The 26,769-nt window shown below is 33.9% G+C and overlaps 1 long non-coding RNA gene across 1 annotated transcript in view; it reads right to left on the bottom strand.

Moving 5' to 3' along the window:
- The window catches only part of LOC141579389 (uncharacterized), a 36,233-nt gene extending 9,720 nt beyond the window's left edge, over positions 1-26,513 (bottom strand). Inside the window, exon 1 of the long non-coding RNA XR_012510611.1 lies at positions 26,274-26,513. This is a non-coding gene — a long non-coding RNA (uncharacterized LOC141579389). The remainder of the gene's footprint in view (positions 1-26,273) is intronic.
- Positions 26,514-26,769: the final 256 nt, after the last annotated feature.

Genomic DNA, 26,769 nt, shown 5'->3' with positions numbered 1-26,769 from the left:
TATCTTGAAATACATATTAGAAACATCTTTCACACACACAAACATACAAACATACCTACAATATTATATGCATGGATATATAGTATATAAAATATGATATGTGATATAAATAAAATATATGAAAATATAAATGTGAAATATTTATATTATTCTAACCTAATATATATGTGTGTATATATATATATGTATGTATATATATATATATATGTATATATATATATATATATACACCAAACATAAAACATAAAAATATATTATGAACTGAATTGTGTCCCCTCAAACTTCATATATTGAAGTCCTAACAGCTGGTACCTCAAAATGTTATTGTATTTCAAGATAGGATCTCTAAAGAGGTAATTAGGTTATAAGATATGTCATTAGGGTAAACCCCAATCTAATATGACTGCTGTTTTATAAGAGGAAATTAAGACATAGATATGTGCAGAGAGAAGACCATTTGTTGCCATAAGGAGAAAAAGTCATCTATAAGCCAAGGACAGATGCCTCAGAAGAAACCAAACATACTGAAACATTGATCTCAGACTTCTAGCCTCCAGAAGCCTTCTGAAGGGTCTTTTGATTAAAGTATTAAAAAGGCAGACCTGAGCCCTAAAATACTCATAGTTACTTTAGATGTAAATAGTCTAAATATACCATTAAAAGACAAATATTAATAGCATGGATTAAAAAATATATCCCAATCATATGTTGTCTACAAGAAACTCACTTTAAATTAAACAATATAGGTAGATTTATAGTAAAAAGTTTACAAAACAGCCTATCATGTAACATTATTTAAAGCATTACTCAAAGGAAAGCAGAAGGTGGCTATATTAACACTGGATACAGAAGTAGACTTCAGAGCAAAGAAAATTACCAGAGTGGGTAATTTACAATAATAAAAGAGTCAATCCACCATGACAACATACCAATCCTAAAACTATGTACCAAACAGAGCAGCAAAATATGTGAAGAAAAAAACAAAATAAATAAAAAATTCAAAATTATAGGCTTCAACATTGCTCTCTCAATTGTTGAACATCTATACAGAAAAACAAGATATAGAATAACTCAACAGTGCTATCATCAACAGGCCCTTATCAGTGTTTACAGAAAATTCCAACAACAGCAAGACATGTTCTTTTTAAGGGCCCATGGACCATGTGGCAATATATATCATATTCAGCGCCATAAAACAAAATTGAACAAATTTAAAAGAATTGAAAAATCATATATAGTATGTTTTCCAACCACAGTGGAACCAAACTAGAAGTCAGTTTTTAAAAAAGGAATATCTCAAAACACTTGGAAACTCACCAGCACATTTCTAAGAAATCCATAGATCAAAGAGAAATTCTCAGTGGAAGTTTAAAAAAAAAATACATAGAATGAAAATGTAAACGAACACATTGAATTTGTAAGAAATAGCTGTAACAGTGGTGAAATGGAAACTTATAGCATTAAACGCATGCATTAGAAAGGAGTAAGTCTCAAATCAATACGCTCCCACCGCAAGAACTTAGAGTAAAAGAGCAGCAGAATGATGGAAATAACAAAGATAAGCACAAAATTAATGAAATGAAAACAGAAAAATAAGAAAAAATAAAACAAAATAATAGTTCTTAGAAAATATCAATAAAATTGGCAAGCTCTGGAAAACTGATAAAAAAGAAAAAACAAAAACTACCAATCTCAGGAATTAAACAGGGGATATAGCTACATACATGTAAACATCAAAAGGATAAGGGAATACTACCAAAAACTGTACACAGATAAATTTGACAATTTAGACAAAATTGACCAATTTTTTGAAAATCACAAACTATCCCAACTCAAACAATATGAAATAGATCACTTGAACAGACTCATAACTATTAAGGAGATTGAAACTGGAATTTAAACATACACACATTAAAAAATCTAGTGTGGTTTATGCCAGGGGTGCAAGGCTGTTTCGATATTTTTTAAAAAGTAATATATCCACCATATTAACAAACTAAAGAAGAAAAGTCACATATCACTGTATGTCAAAAAGCATTTGACAAGATTCAACACTGTTTCATGACAAAAACTCTAGGAAAAATAGGAATAGAGAGAAACTTTCTCAACTTGAAAACAACATCTGTAAAAAACTTACAGATGGCATAATTAATGGTGAAAGACTAAATGCTTTCCCACTAATATCAGGCATAAGACAAAAATGTCCACTCTCACGACCCTTATTTAATATACTGATAGAAGTTTTGGCCAGAGCAGTCAGATAAAAAAAGGAAATAAAAAGCATACAGATTAGATAGTGAGAAATAAAACTGACACTATTTGCCAATGACAGATTGTCTACATAGAAAATCCCAAGGAATCTTGAAGAAAAAATGAAAAACAGAACTTCCTAGAACTAAAAAGTGAGTCCAACAAGTCATAGGATGCAGGATAAACTGCAAAAATAGATTGTGTCTCTATATACTAGCAATGAATAATGGACTTTAGAATTAAAACATAATACCATTTACAGTTACTAAAAAAAAGAGAAAGGACTTTAAATGTAAATCTAACAAAATATTTATAGGATTTGTATCCTGAAAACCACACAACACTGAAGGAAGAAATCAAAGATCTAATCAAATGGAAAGACTATGTTCATGGATTAGAAGACTCAGCATAACAAAGATGTTAATTATCTCCAAGTTGATATACAGTTTTACTGCAGTGCCTATCAAAATCCAATCAAGGTTTTTGTTTAGATATACACAAGATTATTTAAAGTTTATGTAGGTAAGCAAAGAAACTAGAAAACTAAAAAAACATTTTCACAAAAAAGATGGAGTGGCAGGAATCGGTCTACCTGATTTTAAGACATTATATAGCCACAGTAATGGAGATTGGGTAGTATTGAAGAAAAAAAAGACACAGATCAGAACAGAAGAGAACTCAGAAATAGACCCATGTAAATATGCCCAACTGATTTTTGACAAGGGAACAAAAGCAAGTCAATGGTGGAAAGATACCCTTTTCAGCAAATAGTGTTGGAGCAATTAGCCGTCCAAAGGAACAGAAATTAACTTCAACCTAAGATTCTTACCTCATATCAAAGTTAATTGTCCGTGAATTATGGCATAAAATACATACAGTTTTTAGAGCAAAAAAGTCAGAGAAAATTTGGCATCTAGGTCTAGGCAGAGTTCTTAGATTTGACACCAAAAATATGATCCATAGGAGGAAAATTTGAGAAATTGGACTTCATCAAAATTTAAAAATTTTGCTCTGTGGAAAGCTATTAATAAGGTGAAAAGACAAGCTTAGAAACTGGGGGAAAATTATTTGTAAAACACAAATTCTACAAAGGACTAGTATATAGAATATATAAGTAATTCTCAAAACTCAATGGTTAAAAAAAGAACAATCCAATTATTAAGTAGAAGATATAAACAGACATTTCAGAGAATAGAGGATAACAAGCACACATGTAAAAACGTTCATCATTAGTCAATGCAAATTAAAACCAAGAGAGATATCTCTGCATCCCTATCAGAATGGTTAAAATTAGTGATAAGAAATGCTGACAAGGATGCAGAGGAGCTGGATCACTTACGCATTGCTGGTAGAAATACAAAATGTTGCAGTGACTCTGGAAAACAGTTTGGCAGTTTCTTAAAAAGTTAAACATACAACTACCATATGACTTAGCAGTTGCACCTCTGGACATTTATCCCAAACAAATGAAGACATATTCATGCAAAAACTCCTATGTATATAGCACCTTTATTCCTAACAGCCAAAACATGCAAACGATCCAGATGTCATTCAGTGAGTAAATGATTAAACAAACTGTAGTGCATCTATACTATGAATTACTTCTCAATTTAATTTTTTTTTAAAAAAAGGACTATTGATAACATATAACAATCTGAATGAATTGCCAGAGAATGTTGCTGAGTAAGAACAAAATACAAAAGGTTTCACATTTTATTATTCCATTTATATAACATTCTTGAAATAAAATTATACAAAAGAAGAACATATTAGTGGTTGCCAGGATTAAGGAGGGCAGTGGGACTGGAGGCAAATGGATGTGACTTAAAAAAGGGCAACACGAGGGACCTTTGTATGAAAATCTTGCTATCTTAGTATCTTGGCTGTATCAATGTTAACATCCTGGTTATAATACTGTTTTGCAATTTTTACCATTGGGGAAAACTGGATGAAATGTATGAGGGATCTCTCTGTATTATTTCGTACAACTGCATGAGAGTCTAATTATCATGAAATAAAATGTTTAAAATATTAGAAAAATACACACACTTCTCTTAGGTAGAACATCCTATAGGACAACAGACCCAGTACCTTCAATAAGTCAGTATACAAAAAATCTTAGAAAGGAAGCAGAGTATGCAAGTTATTCTAGATTAAAAGAGACATAAGAGAAATTAGAACCAAATGTAATGTGAAGCTTTTGATTTGATTTCTGTTCAACAACAACAACAGCAAATTGTAAAAGGCATTTTGAGGACATTCTGAGAAAAAGAAATATTTGAATATGAACTTGGTATTAGAGTATATTAAGGAATTATTGCTAATTTCATTAGAGATGATAATGGTCATTTTTTAAATGCCCTTATTTTTTGGATGGAAAAAATCTAAAATGATTTTTCCTTTGTGAATGTCACGATATAATTATTTTTCTATGACTATTTTAAAATGCTTCAGAAAAATAGATGAACTCTTGCAAGATGTCCACAGTTTTTAAATCTATGTGATGGATAAATTGAGCTTTATTAAACTATTCTCTCTACTTTTAAATATATTTTAAATCATCCATATTAAAATAAAACCTCTCTTGATCCCATTTCCTTCACCACGTATATAGTCCCACTTCTTTACTCACCTTTTCAGCAAAATCTTTGAAAGAGTGATCAGTGGTCACTGTCTCTAACTCCTCTACTCCATTCTCTTTCAAACCATCTCTAACCATTCTCATGCCCCTTCCACTCCTAAAACTTCTTGCACAAAGTCACCAGTTACCTCTATAATGCTAATCCAATGGTCAATTTTCAGTACTCACTTGTTCTTCTTATTTATGAGCCATCAGCAACATCTGACACAGTTGATCCCTTATCTAATCCTTCATGCACTTCTGTTGGCTCCCAGGACATCACTTTCTCTTGATTTTCCTGCTACTCACTGTTGCGTCCTCTCAGTCTCCTTTCCTTAGTCTTCCTCTTCTCCTTGACCTCTTAATATGGGAGTGTTTCAGCAATCATCTCTTGGTCTCCTCTAGCTACACTTACTTCCTTGATAATCTCATCTAGTCCCAGAGCCTAATCTATATGTTGAGGAATGCCAAATGTATATCACCAGCCCAGACCTCTATCCCAAACCCCAGACTTGTATATCCAACCTGCATCTCCACTTGGATGACTAATGAACATCTAAAGCATAAAACTGAACACATAATCATTCCCTCAAAACCTGCCGTATCAACAGCCTTCCCATCTTTGATGATAACTTCCTCCTTCACATCCTCAGGCTGAAGAACTGGAAATCATCCTTGACACCTTTTTTCCACTCGCATTCCACCAATTAATCAGAAACTCCTATCAACTCTATATTCAAAATATATTCAAACTTCAACCCCTTCTCATTTCCTCCCCCTCCACAACTCTGGGCCAAGCCAACTTCATCTTGTGCTTCAATTATTATAATCATTTTTACTCTTGTTTCTCTTGTTACCACCCTTATTCTCTATAATTAACTTTCCACAAACCAGTCAGAGGGATCCCATTAAGAAATTAGGCCAAATTATCACATTCTTCTGCCTAAAACCCTCCAAAGCTCACATTTAACTCAGAGGAAAAGAAAAGCCAAAATTATTACAATAACCTACAAGTCCCTAGATGGTCTGGGCCCTGTTACCACTAAGAATTACTCCCTTACTACTTTTCCCCTCATTCACTGCTCTAGCCACACTGTCCTCCCAACATGCCCCTTCCTTCAGGGCCTTTATAGAGTTGTTCCCTCTGCCTGGAACATTCCAGTTATCTGTACAGCTAACACCATCATCTGTTTCCAGTCTGTTCGGATTTTTCCTTCTCAGTAGGCCTAATCTGACCACTCTGTTTAATTTTGTATCTCACAGACCCACATTCCTGATCTTCTTCACCTATTTCTACTTTTCCTACAGCACTTAATATCTTTTTACCAGTTATGTATTTTATGTATTAATTATACTTTGTTTGCTGTCTGTCTCTCCCTCAATAAAATGTAATCTCCATAAAGAAAGAGATCTTTGTTCCTACAACTGTGTCTAGTAGGTCATCTATAAATATTTGCTGAATGGGTGAATATTTAGTATTATATTATTTATATGTGCTGAAAAATAAGCAGGACAAATATTAATTCACTAGTTTTACATATTGATTTCCAGGCTCAGCAATCCACTGAATCCATAATTAATGTAAAACAATACATTTTTAGACTTAATATCAAGTCCCTATTTACTTCTAAGAGTATCCTGTATTTTGCTCATATTAACACTTGCTTCCCTGTCCTTTCTGCCCAGAAGACCGGAATCAAACACAAAAATGAAACTCACAAGGTGTGGAAAGATTACCTTGGGTATATTAATGATGGTTATTGCCGCAGTAATCATCGGACTGATTGTTTATTTTGTCACTTACGGTGAGTACTCAGTATGTCTGACTCTTTAATCCCACAGAATTATTGGTTCTATCATTGGAAAAATTAGTAATTTTGAAAATGAGAGAAAGAAAGGAATCAGACAATATTATTAGACAGAGAGAATTTCTTATGTTTAAGACATTTAAAGAGACTGTTATTTAGAGACCTTTGGTTCAGGGCATACTAAACCCAAAGATTTGGTGTATTCTTCTTTTTTTTTTTTTGTTAACTCCTGGTAAAGATTTAGGTTCTGGGAATACATTACTAAATCAAGTAGTCACAGTCCCTACCTTTGCTGAACTTACAACTTTCTGAAGAGATAATCAGTGAGTTATCAAAAAGCCTTGAATATGAGATTCTAAACTAAGACTTCTTATTCCAAAGCTTGTAACTTTTTCTCTATACAAAATTCTCTTCTCATAAAATTCTTTCTACACAGAAGAGTATTCCCTATTACTGAGGGATGAAATTTAAAAGATCTGTACAAATTTTTCTATATATTTTGTATACAATAAAAAAAATTACTGTATCCTCAAGACTGATTTTTCTTAAAAATAGCTCTTTGTACCAAGTTCTCTGTCCTATTTTTATTTCTTTCTTTAATCCACCCTTTCCTATCCTTTTTAAGGATGAGGGCCTTTTTATAGGGAAAAAATTTTTTTCCTATATTCACACAAGAAGATACTTTGTTGATTACAAAATAATGACAAATAAGGAATATAAATTTAGTAATTCTTTTAAGTTAACCTATAATTAATTACAGCTACATATGTTTGAAAATCAGTGATACATATATGTACAAAAATCCTTTATTAAGTCTAAGTTCAATTCCTGGTATAAATATAATTTTCCCTAGAATCATCTTCTGCCACCCTACTTTTATCCTGTATAATTCATGGCCTACAGAATGGGAACTACTGCTTTTTAAACCATGGCAGTATTTTCTGGAAAAATACATCTAGAAAGGAGGCTTTCTGGCTAAATAAACATCCATTTCAGTTTATAAAAGGAAAAGGATTTACAAAGAGAGAAATAGAATTGTACACAGTGGAGTAAAGAGGCCATCTCCCCTTGGGAGTAAGACTAAGTGTCTTACTACTATCTGTTTCATCTTCCATAGACAGAGGCTGTTTGTGTGAACACTGTCTTTAGGTAGATTATAATGCCAGCTGTTCCCTGGCCAAACCAAGAGTCATAGTTGTAGCATATGCCTGTAAACCTCAGAGTAAGAGGTGCTCACTCAAGACACAGAATTTGCTGCCTTTCATCAAAGGTGTAAAAGTGCCAGAAACTGGAGTTAAGAAAAGGATATTTGAAGCAGTTATCTTTGGAGATAGGTGTGCTGTGATTTCTCATACAACACAGCCACCCTGATATGTGAAGAATGGATGATGTTTTCTCCTTTACTTCAAACTGAGAGATGGCCCTTGGAAGAGAGACCATTATGACCCTAAGAAGACTTGCAGATCCTAAAAAACAGTGCACTGGAATCTGACTCACACATGGAATATTCAAAGGGCAAAAAGCTTGTTGCTTGTTTAGCAAAGTGAAGAGGAGGTGGTACCCTTGGGCAGTTTGAACAACCGAAGTCTCCGAGACAAAAAATGCATAAAATGTTTGCTATGAAACACATATAGACAACCCAGAAAAAAACCCCATCACCTTAGGTCCTTCATAAGAGGCCACCTTGAAGGGTGATCAGATCTTAAGTTAAGGAGTGGGAAATATCTCCAGCTGCCTAAATGCTAAGGAATGAGTAAACTCAATCCAGAACTGTTACAACTAAGGGAACTATAGTTGATAAATCTCCAGCAATGAGTGGAAAAGGAACGTCAAAGTTCAGGGGGAAAAAAAAAAACTAGAAATGAGTAAGTTTTAAATAGGTACTAAATTACTAGAGCACAAAAGCTAGATGCCCAGTTCTCAACCGTTGAAGTAACCACCTAGAGGGGTCCAAATCCAGTTAATTAAGTAGAAAAGGAGGACTAGCAGGACTAAGTGAGTAAAGAGCTTGAAAAGGGAAATATCTCAACTTTAAATCAAGTTCCAATTTTGATTATTAGAGTAGACCTGGATATTTTAATTTCTGAATGGAGATCATGTTTTGTGATATATATGTGTGACCATAAGACTTTTTAATACTAAAGAATTAAAATAAAATTGTTTTATGGTTACATCCTATGCAGTATATGTGTTTAAAATACCAGTTTATACATATTAGTATGTAATACAAATATATACCTTATATATTATATGTATATTATTGCATATATTTATATATATATATAATATACATAATCACCACCTGCAGTTTATTCTAAAGCAATTAGATACAGATATTTTCAGTGGGCCTAGAACAAATTACTTATGTGAGAAATGAATATGAGTTCTAATATATTTAAGACTCACTCTTAGAGTTAGTCATGGTAATATCTATTACTGAGAAATTATAAGCTTTAATGGCTTATAAAAATTTCTAAAAAGGGAAAAATCCAAAATTAAATACTTCTGCGTCAGAAAAATAAGTAATTTTTGTTAATAAGTAAGTTTTCTCAAGTCATAGTAAACCTGTAGAAACAGGAATAGAATCTCCTGGACTGGGTAAAGTACTTCAGTGGGGTTTCCAAAGTCCTAGATTTTTCCTTGTCTTTTTAAAAGTTATTGGTTTTCACCTTAAGGCCACCTACCTGCTGCCACAATATCTTGTAACAACTAAAAAATTAACTCAGAAAGATCTTTTTAAGTATCTATATGTTTGTCACTAAATAAACAATGAGCAAATTTAATTCTTTTATCCAGATGCTTTGGCATCATTTAGAGGCAGCCCCATGATGCTCTTCTTTTGAATGAGGCCTCCAGCACTATTTTGAAATTTTCTAGTTCACTATCCTGGACACCAAACGTGGAAGCAACTAGCCATCTCCTCACAATAACTATTTCATTTGGGCCAGTAACTAGTTAAAAAAGGGCAGTTAGACAAACCAAAGCAAAGCACAAGTATTCACTCCGTAACACCTACCTTTTTCTACTTTACATAACCCTATGTGATGAAAATGTTGTGTTGTCTATTTGGTTAACTTTTTAAAAGATGATAAACAGATAGGTAGATAGACAGATAGATAGATAGATATATAGCCTTATTCTTTCTCCCATCCTCTCCAAAACTGGACACAGATTCAACTTAACAAGCCATTTACTGGGTGAATACTATGTACATAATGGCAGGTAGTGGCTGGACGTTATAATGGGAGTATAGCAGTAACGGTGGAGAGTTTCTGGAGCTTCTCTCTAGTCCTCATCCTAAAGTGCTCAGCGTCTAGAGCAGGGTCAGCACACTTTTCCTGTAAAGGCCAGACAGTATGTATTTTCCTCTCTCTGGGCCACCATAGTCTGTATTAGAACGACTTGAGACTACTGTTGTAATGCTAAAGTAGCCAATATGTAAACAAGTGAATGTAGCTCTTTTCCAATAAAACTTTATTTATGGTCACTGAAATTTGAATTTCAATAATTTTCACATGTCACAAAATATTCTTTTGACTGTTTTCAACTTTTAAGAAATGTAGAAAACCTTATTAGCTCACAGGCCATACAAAACTAGGCAGCGGGCTAGATTTCATAGTTTGCTGATCCCTGATCTAGAGTAATACATTTTAACCCTGACTGCATCATAGCACAGTAGGATTGAAGGAGCCTGGGTCCCTGACACCTTAAAGTGACATACTGAACCTGGGTTACTGACCTCTGAACTTATTTGTCTCTGAGTCTCGTATGTGTACCTGTCTCCCTTTAGATCACTGGTTCTCAACCTTGGCTGCACATCAGTACCACCTGTGTGAGTTTCTATAGTTACAATTTCCATTCCAGACAGCGTCTTTGAGTGGAGCTTGTGTACGAGTATTTTTGAAACAGCTTTCCAGGTGATTCTAAGTTGCAGCCATGGTGGGAATTGCTCAAGACACATCAGAAGTCTCAATGGAGAAAACAAAGAGAAGGCTCTGGAATATAGGGGAGAAGTGTTCTAAAGAGCTAAACTTGACTGTCACAGGAATTAAAAAAAGGAGTTGAAAACAAACTTAGTAGGCAGAAACACCAGAGGTACAGAAGTAAAATTTTATGTCTTCTAAAACCATGGCATTTCAAGAGGTAAGGAGGACATAGTCGCTAACCAAGGGCACAACATTTACCTTAGAATCTGCCATTTCTTCCTCTTCCTCTTTCTCCTCTAGGTTCGTTCCTGAGGTAAGATTATGTGGGGAAATAACACCTGCATCTTAAGAATTTCCCTTAAAGGCACTGGCACAGACGCTTTACCTGCTTCACTATGGCCACAGACAGAAGGGCCTTGAAATTCAGGAAACTCCACTCTTCCCTGTCTCAGAAGAGATTCAGAAACAATGAGTTCCTGTATAGAGAACAAGCTTTGAGTTTCTCCTTCCCTGTCTTTCAGGGACCCTCCCTTCCCACAGATGCCCCAATATTCTGCTACACAATAGCTAATGTAGGCTGCACTGACCTGCCTCTATCAGACCCACATCCAGCAGACCCTGTTATCTTCCCTTGAAACAAAGCCTGGACTCAACTCTCATAAATATGCTTGAGAGCCCTCATACCTAACTCTGACCTCACCTTGGAATCACTTGGAGCACTTAAAACGACATCGATGTTTCCCCTGAGACTGATTGACAGAATCTATAGGAAAAGGCATAAATAATGATAGTTCTTAAAAATCCACATGGGATTTTTTTTAAATGAAGTATAGTTGATTTACAACATTGTGTTAATTTCTGGTGTACAGCATAGTGATTCATTTGTACAAATATATTTATATATCCTTCATATTCTTTTTCATTATAGGTTATTACAAGCTGTTGACTATAGTTCCCTGTGCTATACAGTGGTCCAAGAAGTTAATAAAAATACTGTCTTAATGCCCTAGATTTTCAACCCTGATTTACTAATAGAAAAATTAAAATCTGTACAGTATTTATGAATAAAAATATATAATAATAAAAACATTATATGTTCCTTTGGAATTTTCTTTTTGCAGCTTTATTGAGATATAATTGACATGTAACATTGTGTAAGTTGAAGGTGTACAATGAGTTGATTTGATACACTTACATACTGAAAAATTGTTACCACCATACACTTATATATTACAAAATGATTACCACAAGATACTTATATATTATTTCAGATGTTTCATTGTTATTGTATAGAAACACAGCTGACTTTGTATCTGGCAACTTTAGTGACTCAATTAGTTTTAAGAATTTTTTTTGGTGGAATCTATATGATTTATCTATATATGAGTCCATTCAGATGCAAATAATGACAATTTCCTTCTTCCTTTTTGATTTGGATGCCTTTTATTTCTTTCTCTCCTCTGACTGCTCTGGCTAGGACTTCCAGTACTATGTTGAATAAGAGTTTTGAGAGTGGGCATCCTTATCTTGATCCTGACCTTAGAGAAAAAGTTTTCAACCTTTCACCCTTGATCATGGTACTGGCTATAAGTTTGTCATATATGGCCTTTATTATGTTAAGGTTTGTTCCTTTCAGACCCAATGGGTTTTTATAACATGAAAGGATGTTGTATTTTGTCAGATGCTTTTTCTACATCTCTTGAAATGATCACATGATCTTTATTTTTCTGTGCTATCAGGTGCAAAGTCTCCTCTTTCATTTCTGACTTCAGTTCAGTCTTCTCCCTTTTTTTCTGTTAGTCAAGCCAGCACTGTGTTAATCTTGTCTATCTTTTCAAAAAAAAAACTTGATTTTTTGTATTGTTTTTCTGGTCTCTATTTCATTTATTTCTCCTCTGATTTTGTTATTTCTTTCTTTCTGGTGACTTTGGGCTTAGTTTGTTCTTCTTTACCTAGCTCCTTTAGGTGTAAGTTTAGGCTTTTCATTTGAGATCTCGCTTTTGTCTTAATGTAGGTGTTTGTCACTATAAAATAACCTCCTAGAACTGTTTTGGGGTCATCCCATAGATTTTAGTATGTTGTGTTTCCATTTTAATTTGTTTCAAGATATTTTTAAATTTTTTTTTTCAATTTCTTCTTGGACCATTGGTTCTTCAGGAGTACGTTATTTAAATTCCATATATTTGTGAATTTCCCAGCTTTACTCCTGTTACTGATTTCTACTTTCATACCATTATGGTAAGAGAAGATAGTTGGTATGATTTCAACCTTCTTAAATTTTCTAAGATTTGTTTTGTGACATGTCATATGATTTATCCTGGAATATGTTCTATGAGAAAATGTGTATTCTACTGCTGTTGGATGGAATGTTCTATATTTGTTTGTTAGGTCCATTTAGTCTAAAGTGTGGTTCAAACCCAACATTTCTTTGTTGATTTTCTCTCTGGATGATCCATCCATTATTGAAAATGGGCTACTGAAGTTTCCTACTATTATTGTATTGTATCTCTTTCTTTCTTTAGATCTTATAGTGTTTGCTTAATATATTTAGGTGCTCTGGTGTTAGATGCATCTATACTTCTGATTGCTATGTCTTCTTGATGAATTGATCCCTTTATATTATGTAATATTATATATATATATATTATATTATATCATATAATGTATATATGTAATATTATATAATGACCTTCTTTGCTTCTTATTACTATTTTTAGCTTAAAGTCTATTTCGTCTAAGTGAAGCTACTTCAGCCTGAGTGTTATTATTTTTGTCATCTTTGCCAATGTAATCCAAACAAAATGCTATCTCATTTTACTTTGCTTTTTTTTTTATTATATGTGAATGTATAGGAAGGATTTTTCTAAATAACTAACTGTAACTACTCACATGAAGAATTTCATCAGAATATTACAAAATGATTTTACCCCCCCCTTCCCTTTCGTCTCCCTTCTTTCTCTTTCTCACCTCTTTCTTCCCCTTTCAGTCTCTCTTGCTCTCTCCCTGACCAACCCTTTCTTTCTCTTTTTCTCTCTCTCTCTCAACGTGCCTTCCCAGTCTATGGACTGCAGGGGTGCAATGGGACCTGAGGAAAGCTACAAGAAAAAATTTAATTCTACTATATTTGACATATTAAAATAATACTGTCCAGCCTTGCCCTCAACTTTTTCCTTCACTTCACTTTTCTAAAGTTGTACATTTGATTTCTTTGTTCTGTTTACTTAAATTGCAATACTTACAAGTCATGCCTCATTTTTCTTTCTCTTTTATTCATTTTAATTTCCTAGGTACTTCATAAATGAAAAAAAAACACTGATTTTCCTAAATGTCATCTGCAATGACCAAAAAGACTAAAATAATTACCTATGCTTTAATATAATTTCATCTCAAAATAACATATCTGTCTTCAGATTGCCCAAACTTGAAAGTTGGCACATTGAAATTTTGCATTAAAATTTATGAATACATTCTTGGGCAAGGTTATAATTTAATAAACATATCAAAGTTATTTCAACAATCACTTAAGAATTAAGACTATTTAAATGTTGAGTTACCTGAAATTTCATCAGAGTATTCTATTTCACATAATTTTGTTAAGAATGAAAACAGTTACATGATGACCAAAGTGAGAGCTATTTTTTCTTTTTTTTTCCTTCTCAGGAAAGACACCTTTCTACTACCACATCAACTTTAAAGTCAATAACATTGACTATGACAGCAAGTTTGAAAAACCATATTCACAAGAATATATGGACCTAAATAAAAAGATAGTGTCTTTGGTAAGTTGGAATTCTTTTCTTAGCATTTTTTTTTTTAAATGCTGTTTCTTCAAACGACATAATCCTAGCAATCACCTTCCAAGTTGATGACTGATGATTTCATACAATTTCTTACCACTACCTCAGTTCTAAATTAGGGTGGTCAGCCCTGTCAGAAAGTCAGTTAGAAAACATACAGGGAGAAAAAAAGTTTAAGAGGGACACATTTTGAGAACACTTAAAAAATGCCTGATGTGATAGATAGTCAAAGAATATTTCTAATGTATTAATAAGTTAAATGAATGAAACTTATTCTACCTCCAAGATACCTGACCAAGGCCAACTTGTTTCTGCTCTTAACTTAAGCAGCCCTTCAAGTAGGAGAAATGGTCAGTGTAGAAGAGCCTAAAATACAGCCTAATATAAAGAGCATCTTGTTGATCCTCAGTGTATGTGAAAATTGTTAAATGTCTACTTAAGAATATGCTTTGTTATAAGTCAACCTTTACTGAACTAAAGACCTAATGAAGAATCTTGACTGCTGCTTGGAAATAAGCTTCCTTTATCAAAGATACCACTCTAACTAACTCATATAATTCTGTCAACCAAACCAAATTCTGCCAAGAGCCGTGGTGGCATCATTCATCTTCCATTTCCCTGAGAAGATTCCTGACAGGACATTTTCAGACCTAGCTCTCTCTGACTAAATCTTACAGTTTTTCCATAGCATTCTACTACCTTTGAGTTTCTAATAAATCTGAAGACCTTAAAAGTCTTGGTGTGCTTTTGCCATTATAATAAGAGTTAGTATATAGAAAATGAAGAAAGAAAATCCCCAAAGAAAATGGCAAGGAAGCAGTATAACCCAATGATTAACAAATAGGCTTTGGACTCAGAGTCCTTGTTCAAGTCTAAGTTTAGCCATTTACTAGCCGCATAGATAAGCTCCTTGGACAAGTCATTTTATCTTCCCACACCTCATTTTCCTCAACTAAAAATGAGATGATAAATACCTATATCATGGGAATGCTCTTGACATTTACGTAAGGTTAAATATGCCATAGTCTTAGCAGAAGTCCTATTATTCTATAATTCCTTAAAAAAATCTAAAACAATTATCTGAGTATGATTAATAGGCTTAATACATTTTAAGTATATAACAAAATTAAATACAATTTTTAAATAACTCCAAATATGCCTACACTAAGAAATTCACCGTTTCTGCTATAAATTCAAATCAACATGTTCAAATCAACTAACCTATGTTTACTTCACAAATAAATATTCTAAAACTACCAGTCTGATCAATTATCATACCATCTTGGTTGATCAACCACCAATCCTGACATCTTGCTTCAGGTTCCCTTAGCAGCCTTCATTCCCAGTCCCTAACTCAACCTGTATTAAAACAGCCACCAACTATGGATCAATGAGGAAATCAAAGCTGAAATTAAAAAATACCTTGAGACAAATGATAATGAAAGCACAACCACTCAAAACCTATGGGACACAGCAAAGGCAGTGCTAAGAGGGAAGTTTATAGCGATACAGGCCTTCCTCAAAAAAGAAGAACAATCTCAAATAAACAATTTAACCCACCACCTGAATGAATTAGAAAAAGAAGAACAAAAAGCCCCAAAAAACAGCAGAAGGAAGGAAATAATAAAGATCAGAGAGGAATTAAATACAATAGAGATTAACAAGACCATAGAAAAAATCAACCAAACCAAAAGCTGGTTTTTTGAAAAAGTAAATAAAATCGACAAACCTCTGGCCAAACTCACAAAGAAGAAAAAAGAGGGAGCACAAATTAGCAAAATAAGAAAGGAAAATGGAGAAATTACAACAAACAAAATAGAAATACAGAATATCATACGAGAATATTATGAAAAACTATATGGAACCAAACTGGATAACCTAGAGGAGATGGACAAGTTTCTGGAAACATACTGTCCACCAAAACTGAATCAAGAAGAATCTGAACACTTGAACAATCCAATCACTAGAAAGGAAATAGAAATAGCAATTAAAAACCTCCCTACAAATAAAAGTCCAGGACCGGACGGCTTCACCGGGGAATTCTACCAAACATACAAAGAAGAACTCATACCAGTCCTTCTCAAACTCTTCCAGACGATTGAAAAGGAGGGAATACTCCCAAACTCATTCTATGAAGCCACCATCACCCTGATACCAAAACCAGGCAAAGACACTACAAAAAAAGAGAATTATAGGCCAATATCACTGATGAACATAGACGCCAAAATCCTCACCAAAATTTTAGCAAATAGAATCCAACAACACATAAAAAAGATTATACATCATGACCAAGTGGGGTTCATCCCAGGGACACAAGGCTGGTTCAACATACGCAAATCAATCAGTGTAATACATCACATCAACAAGAGAAAGGACAAAAACCACACGATCATCTCAATCGATGCAGAAAAAGCATTTGATAAAATTCAACACCCATTTATGATAAAAACTCTCGCCAAAGTGGGTATAGAGGGAACATATCTCAACATAATAAAAGCTATATATGACAAACCTACAGCCAGCATAGTACTCAACGGTGAAAAACTCAAAAGCTTCCCACTAAAATCTGGGACAAGACAAGGATGCCCACTATCACCACTCCTATTCAACATAGTCCTGGAAGTCCTAGCCACAGCAGTCAGGCAAGAGAAAGAAATAAAAGGGATCCAAATTGGAAAAGAAGAGGTAAAAGTGTCATTATATGCTGATGACATGTTACTATATATAGAAAACCCTAAAAGGTCCACACAAAAGCTACTAGAGCTGATTGAAGAATTCAGCAAGGTAGCACGTTACAAAATTAACGTTCAAAAATCAGTTGCATTTCTTTACACTAACGATAAATCAACAGAAGAAGAAAGTAAAGAAACAATCCCCTTTAAAATAGCACCCAAAGTAATAAAATATCTGGGAATAAATCTAACCAAGGAGGTGAAAGAATTATACACAGAAAACTATAAACCATTGATGAAGGAAATTAAAGAAGACTTTAAAAAATGGAAAGATATTCCATGCTCTTGGATTGGAAGAATCAATATTGTTAAAATGGTCACACTGCCCAAGGCAATCTACAGATTTAATGCAATCCCTATCCAATTACCCAGGACATATTTCACAGAACTAGAACAAATCATAATAAAATTCATATGGAACCATCAAAGACCTAGAATTGCCAAAGCATTACTGAAGAGAAAGAAAGAGGCTGGAGGAATAATTCTCCCAGACTTCAGACAATACTATAGAGCTACAGTCATCAAGACAGCATGGTATTGGTACCAAAACAGACATATAGACCAATGGAACAGAATAGAGAGCCCAGAAATGAACCCACAAACTTTTGGTCAACTCTTCTTCGACAAAGGAGGCAAGAATATACATTGGAATAAAGACAGTCTCTTCAGCAAATGGTGTTGGGAAAACTGGACAGCAGCATGTAAAACAATGAAGCTAGAACACTCCCTTACACCATATACAAAAATCAACTCAAAATGGATTAAAGACTTAAACATAAGACAAGATACAATAAACCTCCTAGAGGAAAACATAGGCAAAACATTATCTGAGATACATTTAAAAAATTTTCTCCTAGAAGAAATAAAAGCAAGAATAAACAAATGGGACCTAATGAAACTTACAAGCTTCTGCACAGCAAAGGAAACCAGAAATAAAACAAGAAGAAAACCTACGGAATGGGAGAAAATTTTTGCAAGTGAAACCGACAAAGGCTTGATCTCCAGAATATATAAGCAGCTCATACAACTCAGTAAGAAAAAAATAAACAACCCAATCCAAAAATGGGCAGAAGACATAAACAAGCAATTCTCCAAGGAAGACATACAAATGATCAAAAAGCACATGAAAAAATGCTCCATATCACTAATTATCAGAGAAATGCAAATCAAAACTACAATGAGGTATCACCTCACACCAGTCAGAATGGCCGTCATTCAAAAATCCACAAATGACAAATGCTGGAGAGGCTGTGGAGAAAGGGGAACCCTCCTACACTGCTGGTGGGAATGCAGTTTGGTGCAGCCACTATGGAAAACTGTGGAGATTCCTCAAAAGACTAGGAATAGACTTACCATATGACCCAGGAATCCCACTCCTGGGCTTGTATCCAGAAGGAAATCTACTTCAGGATGACACCTGCACCCCAACGTTCATAGCAGCACTATTTACAATAGCCAAAACATGGAAACAGCCTAAATGTCCATCAACAGGTGACTGGATAAAGAAGAGGTGGTATATTTATACAATGGAATACTACTCAGCCATAAAAACCGACAACATAATGCCATTTGCAGCAACATGGATGCTCCTGGAGAATGCCATTCTAAGTAAGCCAGAAAGAAAAAGAAAAATACCATATGAGATCGCTCATATGTGGAATCTAAAAAACAAAAACAAAAACAAACAAACAAACAAAAACAAAGCGTAAATAAAGGACAGAAATAGACTCACAGACAGAGAATACAGACTTGTGGTTACCAGGGGTGTGGAGGGTGGGAAGGGATAGACTGGGATTTCAAAATTGTAGAATAGACTACACTGTATAGCACAGGGAAATATACACAAAATGTTATGATAACTCACAGAGAAAAAAATGTGACAATGAGTGTGTATATGTCCATGAATAACTGAAAAATTGTGCTGAACGCTGGAATTTGACACAACATTGTAAAATGATTATAAATCAATAAAAAATGTTAAAAAAAAAACCAGCCACCAACTATTTCTCCTACTTTTTCATTGACATGCGTCAGAGCACCTGCTTTTATATGCCTTTCTATTTTCATTTAATACAATACTCCTTGTATTATAACTATTACCAAATACACAACATTCATAAGTAAATAATAGCATGTACCAAATGGAGTTGTGAATCATTCATCAAACTTATCTATTAGTCATTATTATAATGCCTACAGCCTATGTTTCTTCTTCTGAAGATTTCCATTAAATAATTCTTGTGATGATTCACTCTAAAAGGAGAAAAGAAATTGAATAAAGAGAGATGTTGGGTTTTTTTTTTTTTTTTTTGGTACCTCTCCATCAGATACGATGCTCAATTACAGTGAACAGAAATTCTAAAATTTAGGAGTGAGGCAGTACCTTAACAATAAAAATTAGCTTTACTGATTGTCAGTACTGGTCTAAGCACTTTATAGATTAACTTATTTGGTTCTCCCAACATTCCCATTTTCCATGTGAAGAAACTGAGGCACAAAGAGGTTAATTTACCCAGTCATACTGGATTCATCTTCTTTATAATGTATATCCCTAAAATTAATAAGCATGTAAATATTATAAAATCTCAAGCACATTTCAGATTACATCAGTTTTCACAAGACCAGGCAAATATTTCAAAATGTTTAACTAAATTCTGTGTGATTTTCACATACAAATGTGGTAGATTATGGATGACCAAAATGATACCTGATATGTGTAAGGTATCTAAAATTACCCAGATAAAATACGTCAGCCAAGTTCATACATCAAACTACTTACCAGAGTATCCAAGAGGAGGGGGCATCTTTGGTCATTATATAACCAGGACATTCATCAAGTAACAGATTTTCTGCTGAGCTAGCCTAAACCTGGTATGAGCATATGCACATTTATGTATATGCCTCTCCTTGCAGCTTACCAAATGACATTATATATGGAGTTCATTAGAATTAGAATTATGTAATTTTTAAAAGGTTAATAACGTGAAGGATAATATGCATGGTTTCTATTTCATCTAATATGGGTTAGCAATGTTTTAGTTTCAGTAAAAATTATGTTAGTGTTCATTCAGTTTCATGCCCTTCAAAATTTATCAGAAATCTAAAATTCCAGCAGTGGTCCTAAATTCAAGATTACTGTACCTTCTAACCCAGACTATTTTAAAAACAAAATATTTCTCTGACATAGTAAATGAAAATCATTGTGCATAAGTTTCTAACCATGAAGGAACTGAAAAGATCCAAGGTTTAATTTAAGAAATGAAACCAACGTTACAGAGATACTATTTATATATTAATTGATATGAAGAAAGCTTACAAAAATTACTGATGCACTAGTTTTCTTTTCTATAATTTGAAAATAAGGATAGAAGAAATAAATACTGGATGCTCAGGACAGGATGTCCGCAGACATGGTTGCGGGGTGGTTACTATAAAGTAGCAGAAGGGACCATAGACCCAACTTTCACTCCACATCTGGGACTATCAAACTAGCAGACATGTGCTATATCTTTTGTGTCCACTTTTAGGATATTTGTCACGTGGGAGTAGTATTCTTCTGCCTCTATAACAACATATCATATTATAATCCTTTGTTACACACTTTAAAGTATAATTTAACAACATAACAACACCACCAAAAAAAAGTTATCTTATATATTTTTAAGTTTACTTGAAAGAGAGAATTTGAAATACCTGGATTCTTATATAAAAATTAATTATAAAAGAATATGTTAAAGAATACTATATAGTTAACTACACTAAATAATTGGTTTAGGGACTCCAGTTACTTTCTGGAATTTTTTCTTTCCCTCATGTGATATAATTATTTTTATTGATCTTCAGAACATCCACTTTAGTCTGAGATTTTTCGAAAGACAACCCCTTATGTATAACCATGTCTTTGGGCTTTGGTCAGGTTCCTCTTTATTAAAACATGTATTGATTGGTATGTTAAGCCTCCTATATTTGATAAGTATTGTAATGACCAATTTCTCACCCAAAGAAGTGGTTTTAATACCATAACGTAAATGATCATGATTTTTCAGTTAATAGACTCATCCTTGTGTTCATCATTCTGAAGATCTTCCCATCAGTATAGTCTAGAACCTCCTTGCCCTCACTTGCCTAAATGGTGACTTGGAAAACATTTGCGTATTTTTCTTCAGGGAAAAAGGAGGGAACAGAATGGAATAAGGTGAAGGAGCTGGGAAAAGTAAAAAATTAAGTCCATGTGGTATGAAAGATTCAGAGTTTGTGATATGTGTGTCTTTTGACTTCCATTTGAATTTCTAATCTTGTTCTTCCTTACTTCTGGGGAAATGATTAGTTCCGAAACCCCTGCTCAAGGCCCTGCCCAATAATCCTAAGTCATTTTCTGAAACTTGGCATTTGGTTTCAGGTCAAATATCTGACAACCCTTTTCCTCCAAGGTTTGCCAAGAAACTGACCTTATTAAAAATAGGAATTGCATGAGTATTACTGGAAAAATTCCTATAAGTCCTCCTTACAGCTTCCGGGAACACCCTAAGCCTGCAGTTACTATTCACGCTAAGGATGGCAAGCTTTGGTATTATTTAAGGTGTGTGTTGATCTTTTGATCTATTGTGAGGCTTGGGAAGATGAATACAATAAAAAAAAAAAAGTGATGGAGGAGGGTGGGTATAGCTCAATGGTAGAGCACATGCTTAGCATGCATGAGGTCCTGGGTTCAATACCCAGTACCTCCATCTGAAAAAGGAGGTGGGGAATGGAGAAATTAAGGGCACTAAAACAAAATATGAATAACTTATCTTAAAAAAGAGAGAGAGAGAGAACCTTAACTAAAAGCATTACAAGTTTAGCTATACATATTTTGATTTGGAAACAATGCCATATCAAAAACTGGTTCTACAGCATCCATCTTATTAAACAAATACCTCATTAAACAAATAATATATTCTAGGGCTAGGTGTCTGAGTTCATACTGAAGCCTATTTTTAAAAGCAAGAGTATCATTCAGCAGGCATCATTTTTGGTCTTCAGTCTAGTCTCTTACCCTGGTTTCAGTTTATGGTATTCCCACTCTCCCAACTCACTAGTCACTATACGTTAAAGCCAATTTTGACTCTTCCTTCTCCATTATCTAACCATTCACCAAATGACTTCCAAAACAAGATTGCTAATTAAAACAAGCGTTTATCCCTCACTTTCTTCAAATCTCACTGAAATGATAGAAAACAAACAAACAAACAAAACCCCAAAATGTCTAACAATGATAGAAATGTTGCTACCAATGGACTGAAAGAATGAAGAGTTTCTGGAAGGTAAAACCTAGAGCTCTGCGTAAGAGTAAAATCACAGCAGCACAGTTGCCAGCAAATTCACAACACTCTGGACATAAAACACTAGCCTCTAAGAAAGTGAGTATTCCCAGCAGGAGCTTGGAATGAACTCAAAATCAGAGACAGCAAAGGTTATGAGAGAAAGCCAGAGTGGGTAACTAATTAATTAATTAATTTAAGAAATTAGTTATTTCCACAGGAAATAATATAATGTAAATTAATTAAAGGGCTGAATCAAACATTCTACTAGATGTTCACACTAATGCAATTAGAAAAAGGAAAGGAAGTAATACGTGTTCTTTGAAAAGAATGAAGAAAAAGGATCATTATTTACCAACAATATTACCATGTACTTAAAATATTCAAGATACCTAATCGAAAAATTACTGGTAGCAATAATAGAGTTTTTACCAACACATAACAAGTAACAGTTTCCTTAATCACCAAAAATAACAAAATATAAAAGTTATTATTTTTAAATTCCATTTAATAGCAACTAAAACTATAAGCTATACATGAATAAAACTAACACAATTGTGTAAAACCTATATGAATAAAAAGATATAATCTTACTAAACAACATAAAAGAATAAATAGAAAAAAAAATGTTCCTGTAAGGAAGACTCATTATTTTAATTATATTGATCCTGTCCAAATAAATTATATGTTCAATACAATACTTTAGTTTATGGTAAAGATGTTATTTCAAATTCAATAGATAGTGTTGGGACAATCAGCTAGCCATCTGGAAAATATAAGTAATATTATTTGTGTTTCTGGCATAATCACTTGATTATATAAACAGCTTGTGCAAGATTCTGTTCACTTTTTTGAAGAATAGGACCAGTTAAGATTATTTATAAGGTCACTTGTAGATTTAAATTCTTTGAATCTGTGGATTTATTCCTACAAATTCTAGGATCCTATTATCTAACCACTGCAACTCAAAATGTTGCCTCCTGTCTCTGAATACCTACAGAAACCACAGTCTGTGGTACTAATTTTTTCACTTAGTATGTCTTTTCCTTGTAGCTATGGATGCTCCCTGGATCTATTGCCCCAATCATCTCCTCATATTCAAATAATATTTGGGGAACAAAAGTCAGTGAACAGGGGATTCATGAGAAGTGAGAGAAAATAATGTACAACCTGAAGAGAAAATGTAGATTTACAAATCAGGAGAAATGTTTCTCAGCCTAAGAGAACTGACAACAGTTGAACTATCCTGAGCATATAATAGCTATATTATTCTCTTTTCTTAGGATGTTCTTTTGCACAGGAAACAAAACAGTGTAATACTATTACTCTTCTACAGTGCAGTGCAGTATTTCAGGGTCTTTTCTTCAGAGATATCAGTATCTTGCTCACACACTGTCATCTTCTAAAAACATTGCTCTTGACTCTGTTCTCTTCTAGCATCATTTTCTTGCTTCCTTTCTCAGTAAAATTTTGTTGAAAAAGTTAGATATGATTGCCGTTTCCACCTCCTTGTCACCTGCTCTCACTTTAACCCAGTCCACCTGGAATTCCTTTCTCTCCACCCCATTAAACTACTCCTACAAAGGTCACTAAAGACCTCACTGTTACCAAATCTGATGGTCACTTTTTTTTCCAATTAAAAGTATAATCAGTTACAGTGTGTCAATTCCTGGTATACAGCATAATGTTTCACTTCCTACTTGAACTTCTCATCATTACTTATCTTCCTCTCTGAAACTTTTCTCTTTTCGGATTTTAAAATACTTTCTTTGCCATATTTTCTTCTTCATTAGCTGCTTTTTCCAGCTGCCTTTGCTGGTTCCTTATCATCTGTAGATCTGTAATTATAGGTGGTCCCCTCTGCCTTGTCTAGAGTCCTCCCCTCTTCTCCCTTCTCCATCTTTCCCCTTCCTTTTTTCTTCTCTCTCCTCAGTCTGTACTCTCTCTAACTTACTCATCCAAACTGTTTAAAAGCCATCCACACTGATAACTCCAAAAAGGGAACTACTGATCTTTACCCCAAGACCTGTTTCTCCCAGAGTCTTACCCATCTTAGTAAATAACACCAAAATCAGCCCATTTGCTCAATCTAAAAACTCAACAAAGGAATACTCCTCTAGACCAACAAATCAGTACATTCTATTAACTTCACCACCAAAATACAACTTTAATCTATCTGCTTGTCTCCTGAATTGCAGCCCTTATCATTTTTCTTGCCTGAGCTCCTACAGCTGCCTCCTAACTGGTTTCTTTTGTGTTTGCCTAACCTCCCTGTAATCTATTTTCCACACAGTAGCTAAAGTTGTCTTTAAAAAATAAGAATCAAATCACATCAGTTACCAGCTTAAAAACCTTCCAAAGACTTTCAAGCTCATTCATATTTATGTAAAGATATAAACATAAAAAGAAAAGAAATCAAAAATTAAAACTTACATAAATGGAAGAATAGGATCAAAACACATAAAATGGATTTTTTAAGTACAGACTTCTTTTTTCTTTTCTGCTTATTTTTTACCATTCCTCCCTATCCCTCTACACATATCTGCAAACTCCACTTCAAAGTAATCCATATTAACAAAGTAGTGTGTATCCTTCCTTATTCTCCTAACTAGATTTTACTTTTGAATACCATTTAATAGATTCTTTAATGACAAAAATTTATCTATTCTCTTTATTTGGAATAGGTAATTTATCTGATTTTATTTCTCCATTTTGCTTTAAGTAAATAATGGTGATTGTTTGGGTTTTTTTCCATTTTCTTGTCCTTATTTTTGCTGATTTACATTGTTTTTCATTCTATTTTTTCCCTCTTGAGAGTTTCAGTATTCTTAGTTAATAGTTAACTGTCCTGGAACTCAAAGTTAGATAAATATTCTTCTATTATTAAAAAAGTTATTAGCACCATCAAAACACGATTTTCCTTACCTAACCCCATTTCCATTCCCCACTCCTGATAAGGCTTTTTAAAACTTATTTTCCCTCCCTCCCCTGCCTTCCCTTCCTATTCTTATAAGTAGGTTTTGCTGAGATAGTACCTCAAGTTCTTAACTGTTGTTAGGATGTTTCTTAAAGTATGTTGCTTCTACTGCAAGCATTTAAATTACACATTTGTTGTATTGAACATACACACACACACACACACACACATGCCCCCCTCATGTTTCATTGCTCAGTATTTCTTCCCTCTTCTCCTTCTCTTCTCTATTGAGAGTTCAATTCTGATTTATATCTTGCTTTTCTAGAATCTTTAGTCATGTATTTTTCTCAGTTGTGACATGTGAATGATATATTACTAGATTCTTGAATATCCATAAATATCTTTCTTTTACTCTAACTAGCGATTATATCTTGAGTGGGAATAGGATTGTTGAATTGTCAGCTTTTTCTCTCTGAGTATGAGGATATTATTCCACCAGCTTCCACCTTCAATGTGACAGATGAGATATGATTCTATTTCTTCTATTGATATATTTTTCCTTTGATATGGAAGTTTGTAGAGATTTTTTTTGTATCTAAATTCAAAAATTCTCCTGATACGCCAAATCTGCCTAAAAATGTCTATCCCTTTGAATCTTCAGATTTTGATATTTATTTAACTCAGAAAAATTTTCTCCCACTACTGTTTTTATTATTATTATTATTATTATTATTATTATTATTATTATTATTACATTTCCTTCATCGTTTTCATTTTCTCTTTTCAAGGTCCTATTATTTGTAGCCACTTCTTCTGGAACCATGATCTAAGTGTTTTGCTTATTTTCACTCATTGTTTTCTTCTTTTTAAATTTTACTGTTTTAAAATATTTATTCTATTTGGATCTCAAGAGGAACACTTACCTTTTTTAATTGACCCTCTAAATTTTCTAACTTATAAATTGTGGTTTTCAGTACCACATGGTCTTTTTCTGATGTGCCTGAATGTTCTTATGTGTGCTTTTTTCGGCCGTTGTTGTTAAGGTTGCGGTTTCCTCCAGAAGTTTTGTTTTGATGAGCGCCTAATCTGTTACTTCCTTTCTCTGGCTGTTGGGTTTCTTTACTTGCTTTATCATTTTTCCTTGTTGGCTTATTTGGGTCACCGTCTTGTTGTTGGAGGCAATCCTACAGGATGGAAAGGTGAGATGTTCTTAAATCCTGCAGGCAGAAGGTCGGGCAGCAGGCTCTCTGCCTCTCCATACCAAGGACCCAGGAGGAAGTCTTCCAGCTCCCCATTTTCTGCCCACTACTAGCCTAGCATCAGGAGCAAGGAGGCTTCACACACCCCACCCCACCCCATTATGGTTCCTTCTTAGCCTCTGTGGGGCCATGGAAACCCACTCACACAGTCCAGTGCCAA

The sequence above is a fragment of the Camelus bactrianus genome, chromosome 2 (genome assembly GCF_048773025.1).
Source record: "Camelus bactrianus isolate YW-2024 breed Bactrian camel chromosome 2, ASM4877302v1, whole genome shotgun sequence".
In the NCBI taxonomy this organism is placed as follows: domain Eukaryota; kingdom Metazoa; phylum Chordata; class Mammalia; order Artiodactyla; family Camelidae; genus Camelus; species Camelus bactrianus.
Note: the sequence above shows the minus strand (reverse complement) of the source record. Positions and strands in the feature narration are given on the sequence as shown.